Source organism: Mesoplodon mirus, assembly GCF_964341445.2.
Source record: "Mesoplodon mirus genome assembly, chromosome: 5".
In the NCBI taxonomy this organism is placed as follows: domain Eukaryota; kingdom Metazoa; phylum Chordata; class Mammalia; order Artiodactyla; family Ziphiidae; genus Mesoplodon; species Mesoplodon mirus.
The window spans coordinates 70,205,748-70,212,459 of NC_138980.1; the positions used below are offsets into that span (position 1 = coordinate 70,205,748).

Consider the following 6,712-nt stretch of genomic DNA (forward strand, 5'->3'; position numbering starts at 1 on the left):
ATGTGTTTCCTCTTTCCAAGAGCAGAGATATGATCAGATTCACATTTCATAAAATCATGATGGCTTCAGGATGCGGGATGGATCAGAAGAAGACAAGGCTGGAGAATTAGAGACTTCTGAAGAGTTATTTTAACAGTCCTGATAAAGGACAGTGAGGATACTTTTTGTCTCTGGACATTTGTGAGGACTGAGTTGAACTTAAGTAATTTTAGATAAAAGAAGCCATGAGGACATTCTGCCTATTCCCCACCTACCACTGCTCCCACACCCCAGTCTTGAGCATCTTATTATCATCAGGCAAAATAGACATTCACCAGCTAAAAGGGGGATGAAATCAAAGAGAATGTGTCTGTCCACTAGGGCTTGTTTATGCCCTTAAGACTTGTCACTTATTGGAATCTGACCAATCAGATTAATACCTCCCTGAGAGTGAAATCAATGGAGTTAGAGGGAAACACGGATTTGAATTCCATCCTCTAAAGGAAGCAGAAATTATTAAGAAACTAAGAAATTAGCAATTCTTAAGAGCCTTTGGGCTTATGAGTAACTGAGGCCACTTATGCCTATGCACTAGCATCTTCCCCTGACTTTGTGCAAGGGAACTAAAGGGAGATTTAGGCCCAGCCTGGGAAGCCAAGGGAAGATAAGATCAAGCAGAGAAAGTTTTATAAAAGAGGCAGGAAGGTTTCAGGCTTCACTGAGAGTAATACTATTTAAGAAGAGCCTCAGAGACAACATGAGACGGTGGGACAGAAATACCCCCGAGACAGTGGGTGACAGCATTTTCAGTTATAAATTAAGAGACACTGGAGTCAGAGGTACCAGCTCATTTGGCACATAAGACTCTCTGTGTTATTAACAATGAATGAGAAAGTTTAAATGACTTTGTTTAAACTTTCCAAGGTATGATTTTTATGAAAACCATTAGAGAATATGAGCTGGCAGGGAGAAGACAAAAAAATTACAACCCAAGCAGAGGGCTGTGACTCAACTCAGAATGAGGGAAAAACACAAATGGAGGAAGGTCAATAGAAAACAATGCTCTCTTATCATTGGCTGGTAGGAATTAAGGAAGGAGAGGAGATACATGGCAGGGCTTTAGTGACCCAAATCCAAGAATGTGACATCTTTCTTAATAGCATGAAATCTGTGGGTATGCAGCCAAGCTTAGAACAGCAGGAGATCCTAGCAGGAAGCAGCAAGACAGGGACAGTACAAAGCAGTTTCACTCATCTTCTGGTCCAAATTAAAAAAAAAAAAAAAAAAAAAAAAAGCAAAAGGGCTTAATCTTTGTACTAATTTTATGAATTAGGAATGGCTTCTTGAAACTTTCTATTGAAAATAAGTCTGAGGCTAAGTGTGGGAGCTATAGTAGAGTACCATTATTGATTAGTGATGTCTGCCACAGGCCCAGGGTTAGAGAGTGGGCACAACTAATGTGGCCCAGTCTAATTTACTGTCATTCTTATATTGGGGTTTAGGGTCAAAGGCCTAGCTAACACTAAACTGAGCCTGTCTTTTATCTTTGTCCTATACATTACTTCTCTTGGGGATTCATATGGAAAGTAATACATTATGGGCAGGCAGTGTTCCTGGACCTCTTGGCCCTGAAAAAAATCTAACAGAATCTACCCTTGATGCCCCATGTTTTATATGCAGATATTTTTGGAATTTGGGACCTAAATCCCTTGTCGGGTCAGGAAGGGCTTCCAGAAGTCTTGTTGGTTACTTGGGGATTTGGATGGGGGTGGCACTTTTGGGTGAGCTTCAGTGAGCAGGAATCATTCCCAGGCTCCTACCCTCTCTCCTATACAGAGAAGTGATGTTCAAGTTTCTTGTGCTATGGTCCAGGACATCATTAATCCTGGATGCCATAGGCCCAGGCCAGGAGGGCCTAAGGGAACGTAAAGACTTGAGTTGAGGTGACATGATTCACCTTCACTTAACACCCAAGTGTCATGTGGGGGATGGTGACATTATCTATCTGGATCTAATCATTGCTTTTACCTCTGACAGCCAGAAATAGATGTTCAAGCATCCATGTGAAACGCTTCTCGGCATTAAAGTAGATTGAGTATTGATTCTCATTTATGGATTCGGAGGTCCCTCCAGGAGATAGGATAAGGAGTCTATATGGCAGACCCAACAGCTTAACTACAAAGACTGACCTTTCTTAGAATGACAACTCATGTTACATGGCCTAAGTGTGAGTACAAATAGAACAGTTCCCAATTGCCTTTGGGTCAGAGCTCATTTTATTTTGTTCATAAGAACATATTAATCGAAACCTTGGTCAAGTGCTAAGTACCAGGTCAATAATACTTTTGTTTTGTTGTAATGTTTGCACTTTGGCATCAGGAAAATAAAACAAGCAAAAGAAAACAATGATTTTTTTTTCAAGATAAAATTACAAAGTTGAAAGGACCACATAATTATTTATGACTGTATATCATGTCCTTTCCTGTATAACATTTATATTCTGAGGGCAGCATTGCAGAGCTCATTTCCATGTTACCCAATGTGCCTTGTGCATAGTAGGGATGCTTGATAGAATTGTTAACTTGAAAAGATGAGTTGCAGTGTTAAGTGGTGGAGAGAGCCCTGTACTTGCATTTGAATTTGTCTAGCCCCTATAACAATATGTGGTAGAAGCTCTTTCTAGCAATTTGAACAGTACAGTTATAAGCAAACTTTTAACCTGTCTGAGCCTCAACGTTTGTAAGTAAAATGGGGATAAGTATGTCTACACTGCTTCATGCCTTTGCTCCATGCAGTTTCCTCTTTAGAAATGTCTTGACTCTCTCATTTCAAAACCTTGCTCGGGGTCACTTTTTCTTTGAAGCTTTCCTTACTTGACACCCTCTTGCTTCCCAGGAAGAAATGACATGTCCCTCCTTTGGGCTCTGCTAAATCCCATATTCAGTTCTTTCAAACCACCTACAGCCCTTTGTGACATTTATCTATTCACAAGTCTATCTGCCTTTGCTAGACAGTGATTTTCTAGAGGGTAGGAAATATGTCTTATTCACTCCTGTATGCCCAATGCTGAGAAACAGCAGAAACTTGATATATAATTTCTGGAAGGATAAAGGAATGAATAACGAAGGACTATAATCAGTCAAGTGATGTGATCCATTTAGCATTTTAGAAGAACCCCCCTGACATGGTAGGGGAGATGGGCTAGAGTTCAGACAGGGTTAGAAAAAAAGCATCAAGACTCTTTGGGGTTCAGACGCTGTCTCCAGAATGCTTCTGTTACCTTCAGAGGCAACCCTGGGTCATGCAAGCCACTACCATCCACCAGTACATTATCTGAACACTGAGTCTGCAGATCCTGAGACAGAGAGCATGTGTCATGAGGGGATCCAGAAAGGGCAGAAAATGCTGGAGCATGGTGCCCTCTAGAAGGGACCAGGCCTTGGTGGGTGTCGTGGTGTAGTGGGGACAGCACTGGTTGAGACCCTTCATCCACTGCACAGCTCTTCCAGGGCCCTTTGGAAATACCTTATGCTCAAAGATAGGTGAACAATGGACCTGCTCCTCAAAAGCAGGGGCAGGTCAGTCTTTCATCTGGGTTCTGAGAGCCCCCAAGCCAAGTGAGGTGCAGGGGGTTACCAGTGCCCAACGCTGCCTGAGGAAGAGGAGGAACCAGCTTGTGCTCAGTGGGCCCAAAGGCAGCATCGAGTCCTGTCCTCTGTCACAGAGGGGCAGGTGTAAGCCAAGGGGATGGCGGTTTGGGGAAGTGGGGGGCTCCTGCTCCAATTCTCCTGAATAGCAAGCAACTCAGTCATTTAATCCTAGAGCAAGGACTAACTTGACACTTACAGTCTGTATTAAATCTAAAAGGCCACATTCCAGTTGTTTCCAGCTTCTTCTTCTATATATACATTTTAAAACAACTTTATGGAGGTTTCGTTTATCTACAATAAACTGTACTTAATTAAAGCATAGAAATTGATGAGTTTTGACAGATTTATACAGCGACTGCTATGGACTGAATTGTGTCCACCCAAAATTCATATGTTGAAGCCCTAACCCCTCAATGTGACTGTATTTGGAGATGAGGACTACAAGGAGATAATTAAGGTTAAATGAAACCTGACACAATAAGCTTATTCTCCTTATAAGAAAAGAAAGAGACAGCAGAGCTCTCTTTTTCCTTCTGTCTTTCTCTTCATCTCTCTCTCTGTCTCTCTCTCTTTGTACCTCTCTGTCTCTGTCTCTATATGTCTCTATTTGCTCTACTTGTCTCTCTCTCTGTCTCTCTGCATCTCTCTCAGTCCCTCTCTTTCTCTCTAGCTGTCTCTCTCTGTGTCTCTCTCTGTGCCTCTGTCTCTCTCTGTGTGTCTCTGTCTCTCTCTGTCTCTGTCTCTCTGTCTTGGTCTGTCTCTCTGCCTCCGTCTGCCACTCTCTGTGTCTCTGCCTCTCTCTCTTCCTCTCTCTCCCTCTGACATGCAAGCACACAGTGGGAAGGTGACCGTCTACAAGCCAGGAAGAGAGCACACACCAGAACCTGACCGTACTGGCACCCTGATCTCAGACTTCCAGCTTCCAGAACTGTGAGAAAGTAAATTTCTGTTGTTTAAGCTGCCCAATCCATGGCATTTTGTTATGGCAGCCTGAGCTAAGACACTCATGAAACCACCACCACTACAGTCAGGAAACAAAACAATTCTATCCACCTACCCCAATTTTTTATTCCTTTTACAACAGACTGAAAAACTTTAAACTTGAGACTAGGAAAGAGAAATCTGCTGTAGGAAAAATATATATATAATCCTTTCCAAAATGCCCCTTGAAATATTTTGTTGCCTATGCTATCATTATGTCAAACTTTAACAAAGAAAAGAAGCCATTATGCAATTAAGGCAAATAATTCACGGTAATTCAGCCCTGAGCATCCAATGAGGCTGCACGCAGTCGCCAGCTCTGAACTGGTTCTGGTAACCTGTATAAACTTTGCAGCTGAAGCTTGACAGCTATTCCTCAGAAGCAACAGGTTCTCGGAGCACAGAGAATTCCAGAGTGTTTTGGAAAAGGAAGCCTTTGATGCTTTCTGGCCTCTTCCTTCCCTCACTTCCCAGGAATCAAATTCCCTTCTCCTTCCATACGCACTTTCTTAATCCTTGTCACTCCTCCCTCACCCCCGCCACAGGCTTGGTCAGTGCAGCTCCCTGAGGGGAGGGCCTCTTGTGGTTCCCTGCTGTGCCCCCGGGGCCCACACAGTGTCCAGGAAGAGTTGCTGCATAGGAAGTGTTTGTGGAATGAATCCCAGATTAAATTAATTGAAAAGGAGTTGACCAAAGAAATGGCAGCCATTTGAGGTCGTAGATTTTGATATTTAATGCATATTAAGGCAGTCTAGAATGTCATCTAGTAAACTGCCTTTTGATTTTTATGAGACCTCTGGGCAGGCAGGGCTGGCAGAACAGAGAAATTATTCTAACCGCCTAGAGGAAATGGCCAGAACGCTGTATCACAGGATGAAAGGCCCCTCTCTGGTCTAACCCACACTCCCAGCTACAGCTCCCACCTGCCCTGCATGCACCTGACGGTCCAGATACCACAGACTGCTTATTAGAATTTTTATAGATTGTGTGTCCTGTCTCTGCTTTTGCCCATCTTGTCACCCTTTGTAGAACCAAACTAAAATGGAGTCACTATGTCAGGGACAAAATGCAGTAGACCAACGCAGGCACATTAAGAAAATGAAACTTGGGCTTCCCTGGTGGCGCAGTGGTTGAGAGTCTGCCTGCCGATGCAGGGGACGCGGGTTCGTGCCCCGGTCTGGGAAGAGCCCACATGCCACGGAGCGGCCGGGCCCGTGAGCCATGGCCGCTGAGCCTGCGCGTCCAGAGCCTGTGCTCCGCGACGGGAAAGGCCACAACAGTGAGAGGCCCGTGTACCGCAAAAAATAAAGAAAAGAAAATGAAACTTAACCTTACCTAACGTAAGTTGTAGGAATTTACAGCTCTTCTCAGAGATCAGCAGAGGATGCCAGCCAATCCCCAAACGCCAAGTCTGTTCACACCATCTCTGGACTTCCTTGTTCCCCTGACTCAGGTACCTGATGCAAATAAGGAAGAAGACCACCAGGTGACCAATCAGCTGAAGAAGCAAAAACTTTGGCATTTACCCCTTGAAAATCCCTTAGTCTGTGAACAATTCAGAACTCATTGCCTCTTGCAGCCTTGAGTTTCCTGGCTTGCGGATTGAAACCCTCGTGATAACCTCACCTTTCTGCTTTGTTTCACTCGGTGTATAGTTGGCTTTGACATGTTTCACATATGCACTTCCCACTTTGTCTGCTGTGGCCTCCAACACAGTCTTCAAGTCCAAGCTCAAAGCGTCCTTTCCTTTGGAGCCTTCTCTGAGTTCAACTCTCACAGTGCATTGCTGCTTGTCTGCCATAGGCTCTCCCACATCACTTCCACCATCTGCCTCTTGTTTGTCTTTCACTACACAGTGAGCCCCTTGAGGGATGCTGTTGAGTCTTAATCATCTTATAAACCCACTGCCTAATCCAGGGCTATGCACCTAAAGCCTCTCAGTGAACACTTGTAGAGTTTAATTGTCCAGTAAGCCCTTCTCACTTTCTCCCCACGATGGAGTAGAGGGCAGACGAGGTAGCTGCTGCAGTGGGACAAGCCCAGCCTTAGTCCTAACAGCCTTGGCTTTAAATTCTGGTCCATAACCTTCTCTATTTGTTTTC

The 6,712-nt window shown here is 44.1% G+C and overlaps 1 long non-coding RNA gene across 1 annotated transcript in view; it reads right to left on the reverse strand.

Annotated features, from left to right (window-relative positions):
* Window positions 1-6,418, reverse strand: part of LOC309805794 — a 55,191-nt gene extending 48,773 nt beyond the window's left edge. The window contains exons 1-2 of the long non-coding RNA XR_014294309.1: window positions 6,237-6,418; window positions 5,946-6,067 (exon numbers count right to left, since the gene is read on the reverse strand). This is a non-coding gene — a long non-coding RNA (uncharacterized lncRNA). The remainder of the gene's footprint in view (window positions 1-5,945; window positions 6,068-6,236) is intronic.
* Window positions 6,419-6,712: the final 294 nt, after the last annotated feature.